General features: G+C 35.6%; 1 pseudogene; it reads left to right on the top strand.

Moving 5' to 3' along the window:
- The window catches only part of LOC101152484 (olfactory receptor 4N2-like), a 65,485-nt pseudogene extending 49,798 nt beyond the window's left edge, over positions 1-15,687 (top strand).
- The last annotated feature ends 3,720 nt before the right edge of the window (positions 15,688-19,407 follow it).

The raw sequence follows: 19,407 nt of genomic DNA, 5'->3' as shown, positions 1-19,407 counted from the left end.
TGTGATAACTAATTGCTTACTTAAGAATATTATCTGAAATTAGAAACTAATATCAATGAAGAAAAGGGGAACTTTTGGCAAACTCTAGTAAGTAATAACTGAGCCTGATTCATGGAGGCCATAATTGGAATAAGGACTGAGAGCAATTTCACCCCTTGGAGGACATTTGGAAGTGCCCAGAGACATTTTTGGTGGTCACAACTGAGGACATATTGGCATCTTGTACTGTTTAGACATCTTACAATGCACAGGACAGCCCCCAGCCCCTGACTCCCACATGGATTATCTGGCCCAAAATGTCAATAGTGCCAAGAATAAAGAACTCCATCAGGTTGAGAAACTCTAACTTAAATAATGGGCAGGGATAAGGCAGGTTAGTGTAGAAGAAATAGGTGTTAACCTCATATGCAATCTTGCCTCATTGAATGTTGTTTCCAAATAGGTCAGTATCCTCAGCAGTCAAATACAAAGTATGCCTCAGGACTCCTATATCTTCTTTCAGTTACTTTTAAATGTCTTTTAATCTCTTTTTTTTCTTTCTGTCTCTCCTACTCCTCTTTCTTTCAAAACTGCTGCTGAGCTACTATGTTTAAAATCAGCAATATCTCGATTGAGTATATTATCTTTAGCTCAGTATTGTGATTATACTTTCAATTATACACTGACTTGTGTGAGACTTTAGAACCCAAGTCCCATTCATCTTCTGGCTTTTTGCTAATCTCAATATTAACCAGAATTTTATTATTACATCTGGTTAAAAGAGAGCTTTATTGCTCAAACAAAATTAAAGTTCTTCTGTTTTTTTAATTACTAAAATAATATATATTCATTAAAAGTTAAAAACATACGAATATATAAAGAACAAAACAAGTATCACTGGCAATCTCTTTTCTCAGGGATTTTCTTTAATAAGGTTTATAAAGTCTCACCCCTTCAACTCCATTGGAAGCATACCAGTTGGCCTATCGTGCATTGTTCCAAAATATAATTACCATTAAATAGAGGTCCAGGTGAAGACAAGCTACAACATGCTTACATAAATAAGTATAAACCTCAGATTTTATATCCCACAAAACTGGCATTTAAATAAAAAGGCCACAAAGTTTTAAATATGCAACAAAAATCTGTGAATATTGTTTTTAAGACCTCTTTGATGAAATTATCAGAGAACAAATTACAGTCAAACTTGTGACTAGGACAAAAGGCTGGGTTTCTGACACACACACACATATATATATATATACAGTAGTCCTCTTTTATCCGTAGGAGATATGTTCCAAGACACCTGTGGATGCCTGAAACCATGGATAGTACCAAACCCTATATATACCATGTTTTTCTTATACATATATGCCTATGATAAAGTTTAATTTATAAATTAGGCACAGTAACAGATTTATAACAACCAATAATAGAATAGAACAATTATAACAATATGCCAACATTACTACTCTTGCACTTTGGGGCCATTATTAAATAGAATAAGGATTACTTGAACACAAGCACTGTGATGCTGTGTCTAACTGATAACCAAGGTGGCTACTAAGTGATAACGTGCAGGTGGCATGTATAACATGGATACACTGGACAAAGGGATGACTCATGTCTCTGGAAGGATAGAGAAGGACAGCTTGAGATTTCATCATGCTACTTAGAATGGGTCATAATTTAAAACTTACCAATTGTTTGCTGCTGGAATGTTCCATTTAACATTTTTTGGACTGAAGGTGACCATGGACAACAGAAACTACAGAAAGCAACACTGTGGGTAAGAGGGGGCTACTGTATTTAATCTAATATTAGGCTTATTAAACTATAAACCTAAGACTAAAACTAAGGTAAGCAAGGTAGAACTATACAAAATGCTATCTGCTGTAACAAATGCAGAAACCATAGAGCTGTACTCCATTTCCATCCTGTGGATCTCTCACTAAAAAAAGAAGAAAAAAATACACGATTTGGATAAACATCTTTAAAAATATAAAATTTGGAAGCCAGAGAAATAAATGAACAGAAATCAGCTTTTACTGTGAAGACATACATTCTGTTTTCAAGACTGGTTGTGGGGCTGCAGATGGATAGCAGACGGAGCCCAGGATTCACACCATGGTATATTCACCCAATATATTCCCAAACTACCTAAGGTCCCAAAGGATATATTCTTAGGGTAGTATAAAATAACTTTTTAAAAAATCCCACCACCTCAAAAATGCAAAAAAGATAAAAGAAAAATTAATGAAACACAAGTGGGATCACATATTTTTTGAGTTTGAAATTCTTTGCAAGCTGATAATTTTGTTCACTGCATGCTAATAATTTTGTTCAAAGTTTCTGGTTCCAGACTTGTAATGCCTCTTTACAGAAGGAAACACCAATATTTTCGGGAGGTTCTTATGTTTATTCCAGGACTCAAAATAGTCTGTAGATAGACTTTCAAGAAGTAAGAGCTGGCCGGGCGCAGTGGCTCACGCCTGTAATCCCAGCACTTTGGGAGGCCGAGGCCGGCGGATCACGAAGTCAGGAGATAGAGACCATCCTGGCTAACACGGTGAAACCCCATCTCCACTAAAAAATACAAAAAATTAGCCGGGAGTGGTGGCAGGCGCCTGTAGTCCCAGCTACTCGGGAGGTTGAGGCAGGAGAAGGGCATGAACCCGGGCGGCGGAGGTTGGAGTGAGCCGAGATCGCGCCACTGCCCTCCAGCCTGGGCGACAGCGAGACTGTCTCAAAAAAAAAGTAAGAGCTTACAGTCAGACATGAGTGAATATGCAATAAAGCAAGGCTCTGTGAGGGAGAATCAGAACAACAACACAGAGAAAGACCAAAACCACGAAAGAGATTTAGAATGTAAATTAAGTAGATTTGGTATGTTTGAAAAAACAAAAAAAAAAAGGAAAATATGAAGAAGGATAAAGACGCTGTAAAAACAGAAAATCTTAAAAAGAGAAATTCAGATTCAGATTAAGAATTCAAAAGTATTTAGTTGTAAATTAGAATCAGTAACTTAGCATATACAGCTAAGGAACTGAATTATGCAGGGAAGAGACATACTGGTATGAAGAGACTAAGAGACATTGAAAATAGAACAAAACAATCTATATCTCATCAAATTCAAAGGAAATGGTGGATAAAATGTAGTGGAGGCTACATTGAAGAAATATTGCTGACATTTTTCCAAACCTAATAAAAGACACCAAACTTCATAATCAGGAATCCCACCAAAATATTAATAGAATAAATGTTTTAAAATACACATTTAGGGGGCAGGTGTGGTGACTCATACCTGTAATCCCAACACTTTGGGAGGCCAAGGCGGGCAGATAGCTTGAACCCAGGAGTTTGAGAGCAACTGAACAACATGGCGAAACCCAGTCTCTAAAAAATGAAAAAAATTAGCTGGGGTGGTGATGCCTAATTGTAGTCCCAGCTACTCTGGAGGCTGAGGTGAAAGATCAATGGAGCCTGGGAATTTGAGGCTGCAGTGAGTTATGATCCCAACAGTGCACTGTGTGTCAGCCTAAGCAACAAAACCAGACTCTGCGACAAGAAAAAAACAAAAAATAATACAAAACAAAACCAAAAAAAACAGAAAAAACACAAAAAGAAGGACAGCTTGAGATTTCATCATGCTACTTAGAATGAGGCATAATTTAAAGCTTATGAATTGTTTGCTGCTGGAATGTTCCATTTAACATTCTTTGGACTGAAGTTGACCATGGACAACAGAAACTACAGAAAGCAACACTGTGGGTAAGAGGGGGCTACTGTATTTAATCTAGTATTAGGCTTATTAAACTATAAAGACAACTAAGCAGACGTTGAAAACAGAGATCGTCTTCAAGGGAAAGGCAGTCAGGATAATATCTCACTGGTTTCCTTCCTTCCTTTCCTTTTTTTTTCCTTTTCTTTTTTTTTTTTTTTTTTAAAGCAGAGTCTCACTCTGTATACCAGGCTCCAGGGCAGTGGCTCGATCTCGGTTCACTAAAGCCTTCGCCTCCCGGGTTCAAGCAGTTCTCCTGCTTCAGCTTCCTGAGTAGCTGGGATTACAGGTCCATGCCACCATGCTTGAGTAATTTTTGTATATTTAGTAGAGAAGGGGTTTCGCTATGTTGGCCAGGATGGTCTTGAACTCCTGGCCTCAAATGATCCACCTGCCTCGGCCTCCCAAAGTGCTGGGACAGGCATGAGCCACGGGACCTGGCTGATCTCTTTTCTTTAACAACAAAGAAGTAAACCAGTGAAGAGTTATATTATGACAAGAGAAAGGAGTTTTTATCTCAGTGAAAATGTAATCAAATAAAAGCATCTTCAGAGCTGGATTATAATCCTAAATGTAGTAACTGGAAATATAAAGTATCTAGAAGAAAACACAGAATAATATATTTGCTTACACAATTGGAATAAGCAATGATTTCTTAAGCAGCACAAAAGCAGCTGTAATAATAAAAAGTGATCAAATGAACCTCGAAAAATTAAAAATTACTGCTCCTCAAGATACAGTATCGTCAAATTATTAAGGAAATCATACACTGGGAGGAAAATTTGGTCTCTCTTAATCTCCCTGTTTCTGTCTTCAAGTAAAGAAAAATCAGCAAAAAATTTGAACAGACACTCCAGAAAAGAAGATACAGAAGTGATCAGCAAGTTCACGAAAAGATGCACGTGATTACTCAGCAGGGAATGGTCCACAACACACGATCAAGTGTTCAGGCAGAGCGCTCTCCCACTACTCTGAGGAACAGGACAAAATAGCAGAGAAGTAAAAGAGGAAGGGGTTTATCAAGTGCCCCAGGAACATATAACATATTGGAGACTAGACACGTCCATAAAAATGACTCAGTTTCCCCATTGCTTGTTAGTGCTGCCTGGTCAGTGGGCCAGATTCATCCATGGCACTAGGAAGGCAGTCAGTTCTCATCCCCTTCGGACGAATCTTTCTAGAAACTGATATAGCCAATTACCAATACATCCTCACCCTCACGTGCTCTCTCCTGGACTCCGGATGCTCTACCAACATGGAGAAATATATTGAGTGCCTCTAGGTGCTCAGTCCCAGGCACTTGACACTCTAGACTATGCAGCAGCGCTGGGAGGACTCAGCTTTCCGAGCTCCACAATTTTATGTTGGGAGCCTGTGGCAACTACTGACAAAAACAATGTAGCTGCCATCAAGATGTAGTTATTGTCTGCTGCTCTGTTTTAAAGGTGCCCGGTATTTATTTTAATCAGGAATGGTAAGACACACTGTCATGGAAATGACTGTCATGAAGGAAGAAGTTTTTAGACTCACAAATCCCTAGAAATAAGAGGTTGGTTAGGTGAGTGGGGAAATGAGAAAAATGTGGGTAAGAGCCTTTATCATGGTTTCTGTGGAAATAAATGGATGGGGCAGGATAAGCAGGTTTAGGATTGGCTAGATTGAATAATTCCAGTGGGCTCTGGAGGATAGGGGCTGTCTCTAAGTGTCTGGCACTTGGCCCTGGGGTGATTAGGGAAGGCAAATAGTGGCCTGGAGTGTAATAGCGCTATAGGTGCCTGATAAAAGAAGTGGCTGGAGTATGGGTTCTAGATTGGTTGCAAGTGAGGCTTTTACCATCTCTAGGAATTGGCTAGCCATAAGAGGGATAGTTCCTTCAGTGTTAGGAAGGCACAAGACATCAAAGCATTAGAAATGCAGAAAATATAATGGCATAAGTAAAACACAACACCAAATGTTGGTGAATTAATTGTTGGAGTAACTTGAACTCTCATACATTGATGTTGGGAATTTACAATGGCTAACCACTCTGAAAAACTTAATAGAAACTTCAGGTAATTTCAGGTAGATGTAAACAAACAGCTACCTTATGACCTGATAATCCCATTCGTGTTTAGCCAAGACATGTCTATGAAATGATTTAAATTCGCATGCTAATGAAAACTTTATTCGTGGCCTAAGATTTGAAACAACCCAAATGTCCATAAAAGAATAAAATGATAATAAACAAACTTAGGGTTAAGCATATAATGAAACATTAGTCCGCAGTAAAAAGAAACAACTACAGAAAATGCAACAGTACACATGAATCTCTAAATGATAATGCTGAGTTTAAAAGCCAGATACAAAATAACACGTCATATGCTTCTGTTTTTATAAAATCCAAGAAAAGGCAAAACTAATTTATGCTATTAGGAATTAAAAGATGAAAGCTCATTCTGATGATAGATGGGGGGGGTGGATGGCAAAGATCACAAGAAACCTTTCTGGAGTGACGGAAATATTCTTTATCTTGTTTGGAATACTAGTTTCTAAAGTGCATATATTTAACAGAAGTTACTACGTTGAACACTTAAATATGTGTATTTTAATGTATATACATTGTATTCTAAGAAATACAACCAAGAATTTATTTTCATGCTTGCTTGTAAATACAGATAAATTTCTTGAAGGATACAAAAATTAATATTAGCTTCCAATTTTGAGGTATGGGGTGAAATGGACATATAGGGGACAGATATAAGAAGGAAATTTCTCACTGTATGAATTATTTTTTATTTAAAAATGTAAATATATTACCTATTCAAAAATTAAATACATTTTTAAAGTCAAGTATATTTAAAGTACACTGCCTAATTTCCAACCTTATGGTAATGCCATTAAAAATTCTGAGTTATTCTTGCTTCCATACCTCTCATATGCAGTCCTTCAATAAGTCCCATTGATTATCTCTCCAAAGTTTATCTTTGGTATAAATTCTTCTCTCTTCTTTTTTACCTCTTATCCTAACCTACCAACATCTCTTATTTATATTAATAGTTCTTCAAATGCTCCCTACTGTTCCTCTTGCCTCCACTTCTTGCATTTTATAGCCCGTTTTTCACTTAGTACCTGGCACAACATTTTAAACATGTAAATCAGGTAGGAACACTCCTCTGCCTGTTACATCTCACATATAGTATGTTGACCGATTGCCATTTGGCCTATATCGGCTCTACCTCTCTATCTTCCCTTACAATTTTTTCCATTTGCTCACTACTGTCTTGCCACACTAGCCTCCTTTCTGCTTCTCAATGCACCAGTCTCTCCCTTAATGAGCTTTCAACAAGTCTATCTTCAGATCTTCCCAGAGACGGTGTAGTTCTGTCATTCAGATCTTAGTTGAAATGTTGCCACCTTGTCAGAAAGGCCCTCCCTGGCCAGCTCACTTGGAATAGTAGTCTCTTCCGCTATCTCTTATATTTTTATCATAGTGCTCATTAAAATCAGTTGTTTTCTCTCTGGTAGGTTTGTTTGTTGTCTGTTTCCATGCTTTAGGATGTAAAATCCCCAGGAACAGGGATATTTTCTGTCTTGTTCGGTGCTGCATTGCAGACACTACGATACAGCCTGGTACATGGTTTTAGTTTCTAAGATAGTCTAGGGAGACAAATCTTTCCTAGCAGGAATAACAAGCCTTCATTCTAAGGATTAATTTAGATCATTAGACTATCTTCACTTTAAGTATTGTGGAAAACATTAGGAAGCAAAGTCCCTAATTATGTCTACAATTATGAAAAAATCATATTTTAAAAAATCTTTGGTAGCAAGAAAGACGGTAATATACTCAAAAATGGGAATGTGTTTCTTTACTTATATCACTTCTTTTCTGTTTCTTTTAAGAAAGTAAACACTGCACTTTTTAGTTTATTTGGTGTATATAGTTTTACAAAATATGCATTTTTGTGCCTGTCTTTTTCTTTCCTATTATTCCATTACTGTCTTTGCATTTGTTCCTGTTCTTGCATTTCTCCCCCCCGTTTTTTTTACCTTTATGATTTTGTGTATCTCTTTCTCCCTTTTTCTCTTTTCCCCATGTTCCATTTTTCCCACTTATTATTTTCTGAATTGGACATAAATTAGAACAAAATATTTTTGATTATGCGTTATATTTCTTGAAAAACTGTTTAGTATTTTAATTTTTTAAATAAAAAATCTTTTTAAAATAAAAATAAATCTACTGAAATTTAATTGTGTTCTACTATGTGATTCTTAATTACTTTTCTTCTGTCTAGTAATATTTACTTAAAAAAATAGTTGTCTTTGCTTCAGTGGAACATGGGAGACACTTATTCCTAAAATGAAAACAACAAAGGCCAAGACCACAATAGGGTGTATTTAAGAATACATCTCTTTGTGAGGAATTAGTCCTTCAATATGCAGTTCTCGTCTCCAAGAAGGATTATGCCAAAGAGTCTTTGTGAACATCATGTATTTTTCTTTGCCTATTTCTTTGTCATCAGAAATATGTTGAATTTAACATACTACCTACCTGACCACATTACTTCTTTTCTTGATCTATCAATGATTTCCTATTATACGCTTTTTAAAAAAAAATAGTAACGTAAGAAATAAAATAACCTCTTTTGGCTTTCTGCCCACATGGACCTAATAAACATGCTGGCTATTCTGTAATATGTGTCACTGATAGAATGTTGATTTTAAAACTTAGAAGTGACATAGTGACTTTTAAATCATATATACTTCACTATTTATATATAACATGTTTCTAGTCTCATTCTTTGACTATATTTTGTTGGCATTTTAACAATTCCCTTTGAAAGTGTTTGCAGCTTTGTTAGCCTTCAAATTCCCAAAGTACATTCTCCATTGCATCACAAATTGGTTGCATAAGAGATTCCTCTGTGAGAAGAGATATTTAAGAATGAAGTCAGGAAAAATTAGTTATTGTTCCTTCTATTAGAAGGAGGTGATATCTGCTGTTTGACAGGAGCATTAGATTACTAGAGAGGTAAATGTTTTTGCCATTCTCCATATTTATAAGGAACATAAGGAAGAAATGGAAACATATTGTAACACCTCAGGTGGGACATCTGCTGCCTTGAAATGCAAAGATCAGAATTATAGTGATTATATAGGTTATTGGTTTCAAACTAGAAATAGATTAATATGTTTAATCTGAATTCAGTAATACAGTAGCACCTTTTACCTGGTCTTAATAATATAGCCCCAGTTTCTCCTAATATTTAGAATTAATTTATTGGGAATATATAAAGCCTTTATTAACATTGCCTTGGGAATGTTTATACTTGGTCCTAAACCTATAGCTATTAACTGAAAGACGTGAGGGAACAGAAGTCATATCCAATGCAGAAATGCTAGACTGCAGAAGAAATCTTCACCAACTTCACGATTTTGCAGGAGACTAGCTCTGTCTAGTTCCCACACCTGCTGGGATGAGAGGTTCTTTTACAAAGAGTCTTACCATATACCAATCTGGGGCTTTGACAGCTGGGTGAAATGAAGCCTTCATAAATTCTTTTCTAGTAATTTCTTACATTAACATAGCTACCTTTACCCCAGCGACTCATTTCAAAGGCAGGGACAGAGGATCTATATTATATATTTACTTCTTAGAAACTGAAGCCCCTCTTAAATTAATATCTATATTTTTTCCTTGTTTAGTTTTGGTTTGGTCAGACTTCAATATGCTACTTATTGCTATCATTCTCATATTATATTCATAAATCAACACAGTGAGATAAAATAACTCAGGCTAAGGAAGATGACCTTCCCAAGATCTCACGGTTAAAAAAATTGCACAATGAAGAACTTAAACCCAGATAGATGCCCAAACGAGGGCTTTTTAAATGACATCCACTACTTTGCCTAGAAATCATGGCATTATAAACATTGGTATCAGTTAATGATTTGATGATACTCTAACTTTATCCACATCTCTCAGAACACACAAAAAATTAGTGATTATATAGGTTATGGGTTACAAACTAGATAGCACATATTAATAGACATCACATTCTTATTCTTATTTTGGGAACATTTCTAAAATGTGTTTTTGCTGGTAGGGTGGATTAATGAGAAATTTCTTTCAAGCATAAAGGTGAATAGTGCCACTTTTATTAAGATCAGTTATAAACAGACAAAATATTTAAGGTAATGGGAAATAATTTAAAAGTATTTACACAGTATATTTTAAGTAGGATACTATTCAAGGAAAGTAATTTAGTACTGAAAGATGGGTTAGATATTTTTAACCCTTACAAAAATTGGAGTGAAGAAAGTTCATGTGCTGTCCTTACTATTGTTTCAAAAGAAAACAATAGTGATGCTTCTCAGAATTAATGGGAAGGCAAACATGAGATCTAATAGAGGAGAAATGAATAGAGAAGACAAGAAGAGAGAGTGGAAAAATATTGGAAACTGCAAGAACATTGAGAAGTAAAAGCAACAAAGGAGAAAAAATTGAAGAGATAAGAGAAAAGCAAGGGGAATCATTAGAGAACAAATATGAGAGAAAGAGGAGATAAAATAGAGAAACTCTGAGAAACCAACTTAAGTAAAAGTATAACTTAAAAAATGAAGTGTAGAAATATTTAGTGAGATGGGAGGGGAAGATAATAAATATTTTAAAAGGAGGCATGAGGAAATATAAAAAAAAAAAATGAGTGAATTAGTGCCTGTGGATGGGATTCAAGTCTCCAAATACCTGCTCCATGAACTTTCTAATAAGAGCCTGGACTCTAAACGTGAACAGTGCATAGCGCAGCCTTTATCTGGAACGTGTGTGTGCCCCCACCCATCACTCTTTCCTCTTCTGTGCTGCTCCAGCATTGTCAGGAACAGATGAAATTTTGTTTCTGTTGAAATTGAAATATAGGATAGAGGGAGTGGCAGTCATTCAGATTTCTATTTCAGCTTCCACTGACAGTGATCCTTCTAACATTGTTATGTTTTTCTAATATAGTTAGACAAGACCAAGCTTGTCTTTGCAGGAATTTCTGTGCTTTTATTTTGCTAGGACTTACTTCATTTTACCTAGAGGAATGTCCACCTTATGAATATATGTATTTGGTCTCTGGATCCATAATGAGCATGATGTGAGCACTATCCGTATAACAAAAGAGCTTAGAGGGAAGCACACAAAGGGAACACAGTGAATCAAAGATATTTGATGGTAGAGGGTTCCAGATGTTACAGAGTCAATAGGAGAACAGAAGTGGATAATAGGGAATAAAATGCAAGGTACAGTGCAAGAACCTGAAACTCCCAATCTCAGAGATACTTGAAAGTTTCTTCTATGACCAAAGTACATCCTCAATTTTTGAAAGAGTATGAAATAACCAACTGCATAATAACATGCAAGATGTACACAACTTAAGAGTAAGCAGAGAGGGATTCCTGACTTTTCTATTAGCAGGTTTTATATGCACAGAAAGACTGATAAATATTAAGGTCAATAAATGGCCAAGTGCCAAAAAAAAAAAAGAAGAAGAAGGGTATCATATGTAAAATTTTATGCTTCTGTTTTGGTTAGGATACGTGTGTTTGCGTGTATTTATTCGTGTCTGTGTGATGTACATACATGTGATGTAAGATACTTTTCTTTGTTTGAGACAGAGTCTTGCTCTGTCACCCAGGCTGGAGTGCAGTGGTGCAATATGGACTCGCTGCAACCTCCACCTCCCAGGTTCAAGCGACTCTCATGCTTCAGCCTCTGAAGTAGCTGGGACTACAGGCTCCTGCCACCACGCCCAGCTAATTTTTATATTTTTAGTAGAGTCAGGGTTTTGCCAGGCTGGTCTCCAACTCTTGGCCTCAAGTGATCCACCTGCCTTGGCCTCCCAAAAGGGTGGGATTACAGGTGTGGGCCACAGTGCCTGGCCTAGGTACTCCTTTCATAATTCCCAATTCTGACCATACCTGAAAACCTCTGCTATTAATTAATATATTAGGGTTAGATATATTTTGAAAAGCATATCTTTTGATGTTTTAAATAGATGTGCCATTATAAATATTTTCTTTGTTTTCTTAATTCGGGACTTTATTGTTTTTGTTTCCCTCTCTTCTTACACACCGACTCCTCATTCAGTTAGTTAATGAACCTCTTTCCCTCTACTCTACGCTTCATAGTCCACATTATTTTAAAACAAATGTGCTGTGTAACAGAAGCATATGAAATATTTTTCTGTATCACATTGTACTATTTTGTTCTAGCTCAAGATCTTTAGCTTTCAAATTTTTTTATTTCAACCACAAACCATTTTTTGAACATGCACCAAAAACATACGTATCTTCTTTATGCATTTCATATCCAATTATATCATGATTCTATATAAATGTAAAATGTTCAAAAATAAAACTTCAAACAATAGGATACAATAATGTAAGTGTAGAAATTCTCCTATTATTGCTTCCATACCAATAAATTATCATGCACATCCCCAAGCATGAGCACAGTCTCAATTTGGAAGCCACTGTACAGAGAAGCCTCAGATCTTGTTTTCTCCAGAGTGACTGAGAGCTTTTTATTTAGACCAGTTCATTTGGTTGATGTTCTATAGAGAAAAGGGAATTATTTCTGGTAAGTACAGTTGCCTTTATAAAAGTTTTTAGATAAACATTCCTAAGGTAGCATTTATATAAAATAAATTGTACTAATTGCTGTATAGTTCAATACTCAATAAGTTTTGACAAAAATAGATACATATAACCATAATAATTAAAAACGGAACATTTCTGTCCCCTTGAAAAGCTCTGTCATTCTTTGCTGTCAATCCCAGCTCATCTTCCATTCAAAGCAAAACATGAAGACCTCAATAACTGGGGTTAAGTTTTTTCTCAGTCAGAAAAATTTTCATATGCCTCATACAAATCAGGAACAAATTCAGAGCAGTAGCATCCAAGTCTCACATGAGTGAACACTTAAACAGAAGCACAGGACTGAAGCAGAAGGAAGAGTGTGGCTTCAGGACCAGGGTGCTGGCTATCATGAAATGAGGAAGCATAAACAGTAGAAGTGATTTCTTAGGTTGTTGAGATACATAGAATAATATAAATGTGGCATACCTTGTGTTTAGTTCAAGAACTATAATCTAGATGTAACAACTGAAAATAAACTCTTTTATTGATATTCTACAGGCAGAAGAAATGAAGATAGCAAACAACACAGTAGTGACAGAATTTATCCTCCTTGGTCTGACTCAGTCTCAAGATATTCAGCTCTTGGTCTTTGTGCTGATCTGAATTTTCTACCTTATCATCCTCCCTGGAAATTTCCTCATCATTTTCACCATAAAGTCAGATCCTGACCTCACAGCCCCCCTCTATTTCTTTCTGGGCAACTTGGCCTTCCTGGATGCATCCTACTCCTTCATTGTGGCTCCCCGGATGTTGGTGGACTTCCTCTCTGCGAAGAAGGTGATCTCCTATAGAGGCTGCATCACTCAGCTCTTTTTGTTGCACTTCCTTGGAGGAGGGGAGGGATTACTCCTTGTTGTGATGGCCTTTGACCGCTACATCGCCATCTGCCAGCCTCTGCACTATTCAACTGTCATGAACCCTTAGAGCCTGCTATGCAATGATGTTGGCTCTGTGGCTTGGGGGTTTTGTCCACTCCATTATCCAGGTGGTCCTCATCCTCCGCTTGACTTTTTGTGACCCAAACCAGCTGGACAACTACTTCTGTGATGTTCGATAGGTCATCAAGCTGGCTTGCACCGACAAGTTTGTGGTGGAGCTTCTGATGGTCTTCAATAGTGGCCTGATGACACTCATGTGCTTTCTGGGACTTCTGGCCTCCTATGCAGTCATTTTTTGTCGCATGCGAGGGTCTTCTTCTGAGGCAAAAAACAAGGCCATGTCCACATGCACCACCCATATCATTGTTATATTCTTCATGTTTGGACCTGGCATCTTCACCTATACGTGCCCCTTCAGGGCTTTCCCAGCTGACAAGGTGGTTTCTCTCTTCCACACAGTGATTCTTCCTTTGTTGAATCCTGTCATTTATACCCTTCACAACCAGGAAGTGAAAGCTTCCATGAAAAAGGTGTTTAATAAACACATAGCCTGAAAAAGGGCAAAAAAAAGAACAAAAATAGACTGTAGAATTTTATCTGAAATTGGTTTGTTTATTTCCAAGTGATGCAATCATTGAATACCTCCCATTTGTCAGGACTATTCTAGGAACTGAAGAAAGAAAGTATTGAGGTAGATAAGGTCTATCTGCTCTCCAAGAGATACAACCTAGTAAAAATAGACCGCCATTAAGGTAGAAAATAGCATAGTTTCAGGAAGAGATACTGCTCTGTAAAAACTAAAACGAAAAGTGAAATGATGAACTGTGACTCTGGATTGGGAGTAACCAATTTGTGTTTAATAATCAAAAAAGGCCTTGAAGAGCTGACATTTTGGATCATATCTGGATAAACTGAAGAAGCCAAACATGCAAACATTTGTGGCTATAGTATGGTAGACAGAGGGCACAGGCAGTGCAAAAACTCAAAGATGATGATGAACTTGGTATATTTGAAGAATACAATAAAGTCCATGTTACCAAGAATATAGTAATTTAATGTGAAAATGATTAAACTTAAAGTTGGAGATACTGGTAGTGTCAAAAACATATGGTCTACATAGTAAATGTGAGTTTTCATTTTATTACAATTACAATAAGAAGCCATTCTGTGGCTTTAAGCAAAAGAGTGATTCCGTCTACTGAAGGGTCATAAATGACTTAGGGCTGTAAACTCAAGATTCTATGCAGATATCAAAGAGTTGAATATCATTAAGAGGAAAATATTATATTTGTAAGTGCACTTTGAAAGATATTAAACTACCAATTTTTCTTACATAAATAAGCAGAGAGTGGCAAAAGAAAGCTGGTTACTTTTACTGAAAAAGATCACAAAAACATTTTACTTTTTTTTTCTGGAGCTTCATTATTAATCCTAGCAAATTTTTATGACTTTTAGCTGTATGTTTGACCTTATTGCCAATTGATTTCACTCTAAGTTTAATAATGACAGTCTTTTCATCGACCAATCAGGATTTTGTGTCAGAGAGAAGAAACCATTCTAGCTATTTTAAACAAAACATCATTTAATATCAAGAGAGGTGTTCACAAAATCGCTGCAAAGTCTAAAAGAGCAGACTATAGGCTGGACACCCAGAGATGACTTACAGACTAACACAGGTGACCTATGTAGTCAGGGAAGTTGTTCTTGCTACAATCTTAGCCATCTGTTGTCTGAAAAAAACACTACAATTTTAGCCATGTGCCTGAGATCAAGTTGATGATCCGGAATCACTTTGGACCTAACAGATCGCCCCTAGTATAACAGAAGCCTATCCTACTGCCTCTCTTTAACTAGCTTACTACATAGTCAAATCTCAAATGAGCACATTAAATGGGCAGCATCCAAAACATCTGGAACCCCAAATGCAAGGGGGTCAAAAATTGAGTTTTAAAATATTTTATTTTTGATAAAAACCAAAGTTTATACTTAGGAATATAAATTTTGTACATGGTAAAAATATTCAGACTATAGAAAAAGTGGTCTGAATCTTCAAATAATCCTTCTCTATTATCACTCTGTTTATTGTGTTGCTTCCTGTTTTACTGAGAAAGGTAACAGGTGAGAATTCCTTAATCTCCCATCACTACCACTATACAACCTGCATCTGTGATTAAGTTTCCTTTAACTTCTCCTGAAACTGGGTGACCTGATCCTGCTCCTACAGAAGTAAACCCTTCCACCTGTGCACCAGATTCCATCCCCTCCTCTCTACTAAAGGCAATTACTCTGGTAACTCTCCTTTCTCTCACCTATAACATGAACTTTGTCCTCCCTATTGGGTGTAACCTTTAGCATGTAACCGCATTTATTCCCTCCTAAATAAAACCTTCTTGCCACCTTTTCCCCTGTCCATGTCACTTCATGAGTCTTTGTGTCTCCACATGAATTTTAGGATTTTTAAAAATTTCTTTAAAAAATGAAGTTGGGATTTTCACAGAGATTGTATTGAATCTATAGATTGCTTCAGGTAGTGTGGATATTTTAACAATATTCATTGTTCTATTCCATTAACACAGAAAGTCTTTCCATTTATTTCCATCTGCTTTAATTTCTTTCATCAATGTTTTACAGTTTAAGTGTACAAGTCTTTCACTTCTTTGTTTAAGTTTACTCCTAAATATTTTATTTTTTGGTTCTAATGGAAATGAGATTAATTTCTTAATTTCCCTTTTAGATAGTTCTTTTTTATTGTATAGAATTGAAATGATTTGTTTCTTTTGTAGATTTTTAAATTTATAAATATTGACACATAAAGATCAAATATATTCAAGGTATATGAAATGATAATTTGATATGCATATACATTGTATAATGATTACCACAATCAAATTAACACATTAATCACCATCCATGTTGTACATTAGTTACCAAGAATGTGTTTATCTTATGGCTGAAAGTTTGTACCATTTGACTAACATATTCCCCTTTTCTCTGACTTCAAAACCCTCTGACAACCACTGTTCTACTCTCTCCTTCGATGAGCTTTTTCTTTTTTTTCAGATTCTACATGTAAGTGAGATCATATAGTGTCTGTCTTTCTGTGTCTGGCTTATTTCACCTACCGTAATGTCTATTAGGTTTATCTATGTTGCTGCAAATGGCAAAACTTCCTTCTTTCTTTGGCTGAATGATAGTCTATCACATATATGTACCACAATTTTTATACTCATTCATCAATTGGTGTACACTTGGGTTGTTTCCATATTTTGGTTATAGTGAATGATGCTGCAGTGAACATAGCAGTATAGTTATCTTTTAGAGATACTGATTTCATTTCCTTTGGGTATATATCTAGAAGTGAGATTGCTGGAACATATGGAAGTTTTATTTTTTATTTTTTGAAGAATATCTATATTGTTTTCCGTAACGCCTGTGCCAATTTACATTCCCATCAATAGTGTGAAAGGGTTCCCTTTTCTCCACATCCTTACCAACACTTGTTATCATGTGTCTTCTCATAATAGCCATTACAGTAGGTACGAGGTGATGTTTCATTGCGGTTTTAATTTCATTTTCCCAATGGTTGATGATGTTGAGCACCTTTTCATATGCATGTTGGCTATTTCTATGTCTGTTTTGGGAATATGTCTGTTAAAATCTTTGCCAATTGTAAAAATCAGGTTGTTTGTTGTTTTACTGTTGACTTGCGTACTTCATAATATATTATGAGTATTAACCCCTTATCATACATATGGTTTACTAATATTTTTCTCCCATTCGATAGGTTACCTTTTAATTTGGTCCATTGTTTCTTTTGTGGCACAGTGGAATTTTTAGTTGATATAGTCCCACTTGTTTATTTTTTGTTGCCTGTGCTTTTGTGGTCATATCCAAAAAATGATTGCCAAGACTGTTGTCAAGGTGGTTTTTCCTTCTGTTTTCTTCTGGTAGTTTTACAGTTTCAGGTTTTACATTTAAATCTTTAATTCATTTCCAGTTAGTTTTAGTATATGTCATAAGACAAGACTTCAGTTTCTTTCTTTTGCATGTGGATATTTAGCTTTTCCAACAGCATTTATTAAATAGACTTTTCTTTTCCCATTGTGTATTATTGGCACCCTTGTCAAATCTTAGTTGGCCATATATGTGTGAATTTATTTTTGGGCTCCCTACTGTGTTCCATTGTTATGTGTCATGTTTTTATAGTACCATACTGTTTTAATTAATATGGCTTTGTAGTAGAGTTTGAAGCAGTGAGTGTGATGCTTCCAGCTTTGTTCCTTTTTCTCAAAATTACTTTGGCTATTTGGAGTCTTTTACAAGTACATACAAATTTGGTTTTGTTTTTTTCCATTTCTATGATGAATGCCATCAGAATTTTAATAGGGACTTGATAGAATCTGTAGGTAATTTAATTATTTTAGATATTTTAACAATATTAATTTTTTAAAATTAATGTACATAGGCATATTTACTTTTAATTCTCTTTTTCCATTTATTTCATCAATGTATTATAGTTTTCGGTGTACAGAGATTAAACCTCCTGGTTGAATTTATTCCTAAGTATTTTGTTTTAATTTTTTTATAGCTATAAATGGGATTGTTTTCTTGACTTCCTTTTCAGATAATTCATTGTTACTGTTCAGAGATACCACTAGTTTTTGTATGTTCATTTTTTAATCTGCAGCTTTATGAACTCACTTATTCTAGAAGGTTTTTTGAGGACATCTTTAGGATTTTCTCGATATAAGATCACGTCATCTGCAAACAGACAATTTTACTTCTTCTTTTACAATTTGGTTGCCTTTTATTTCTTACCTACTTACTCTAGCTAGTACTTTCAGTAATATATTGAGTAGACTCGGTGAGAGTGGGCATCCTTATTTTCTTTCTGATCTTAGAAGGAAAGCTTTCAATTTGTCACCATTGAATATGATGTTAGCTGTGCACCTGTAATATGTGGCATTTATCACTGTGGTAGGTTCCTTCTAAGCATAATTTGTTGGAAGTTTTTATGATGAAGGATGTCGAATTTTGTCAATGCCTTTTCTGCATCTATTGAGGTAACCATATGGTTTTTGCCTTTCATTCTGCCAATGTGGTATATCACATTTATTGATTTGCATATGTTCAAATATCACTGTGCTTGCTAACCATGAATTATCCTTTTAATGTGCTGCCAGATTTAATGTGTTAGTATTCTGGCATTTATGTTCATCAGAGACACTGGATTGAACTTTTCTTTTAGTATCCACCTGTGGCTTAGGTATCAGAGTAATGCAGGCCTTCTAAAATGAGTATGGAAATGTTCCTGCCTCTTCAATTTTTGGAAGAGTTTGGAATAAATTGGTATTAGTTCTTTTTCAAATGTTTGGTAAAATTTAAAACAGAATCCATTAGGTCCTGGGCTTTTCTTTGCTGTGAGATTTTTGAAACTATTGATTCAATTTTATTCCTTACTGATCGGTTAAGATTTTTTATTTCCTCTTAATTTAATTTTGACAAATTGTGTCCAGAAATTTATCTATTTCTTCAAGGTTATTCAATTTGCTGTAGTATAGTTGTTAAAACTTACACAAATTAAGTTTTTTCTGTAATTTTTGACATATTTATAATGTCATGTATTCATTTCTACAGCATTAGAAAGAATAATTTCTTCACCCTAAATTGTTCTTCAACTTTAATTATTCGACTCTTCTTTCTTCTCCTTGTACTCTTGGTAACCACCAGTCTTTTACTGTCTCTATAGTTTTAATTTTTCTAGAATGTCATATAATTGGAGTCATACAGTATATAACCTTTCAAAACTGGCTTCTTTCAGCTAGCATTATGCATTTAAGATTCATTCATGCTTTTTTATGGCTTGGTAGTTAATGACCTTTTTATTGCTGAATAACATTCTATTGTAAATATAGCACAGTTTGTTTATTCATACACTCGTTGAAGAACATTGTGCTTGTCTCCAATTTTTGGCTGTTAGGGAATGAAGTTGCTGTAAACATTCATGACTGGGTTTTTGTGTACACATGTTTCACATCAGTTGGGTAACTGCCTGGGAGTGTGATCATATGGTAAGGCTATGCTCAGCTTTGTAAGAAACTTCCAATTTGG

This window comes from Gorilla gorilla, chromosome 16 (assembly GCF_029281585.2).
Source record: "Gorilla gorilla gorilla isolate KB3781 chromosome 16, NHGRI_mGorGor1-v2.1_pri, whole genome shotgun sequence".
Lineage (NCBI taxonomy): Eukaryota > Metazoa > Chordata > Mammalia > Primates > Hominidae > Gorilla > Gorilla gorilla.
This window is presented reverse-complemented; position numbering and strand designations above follow the sequence as displayed.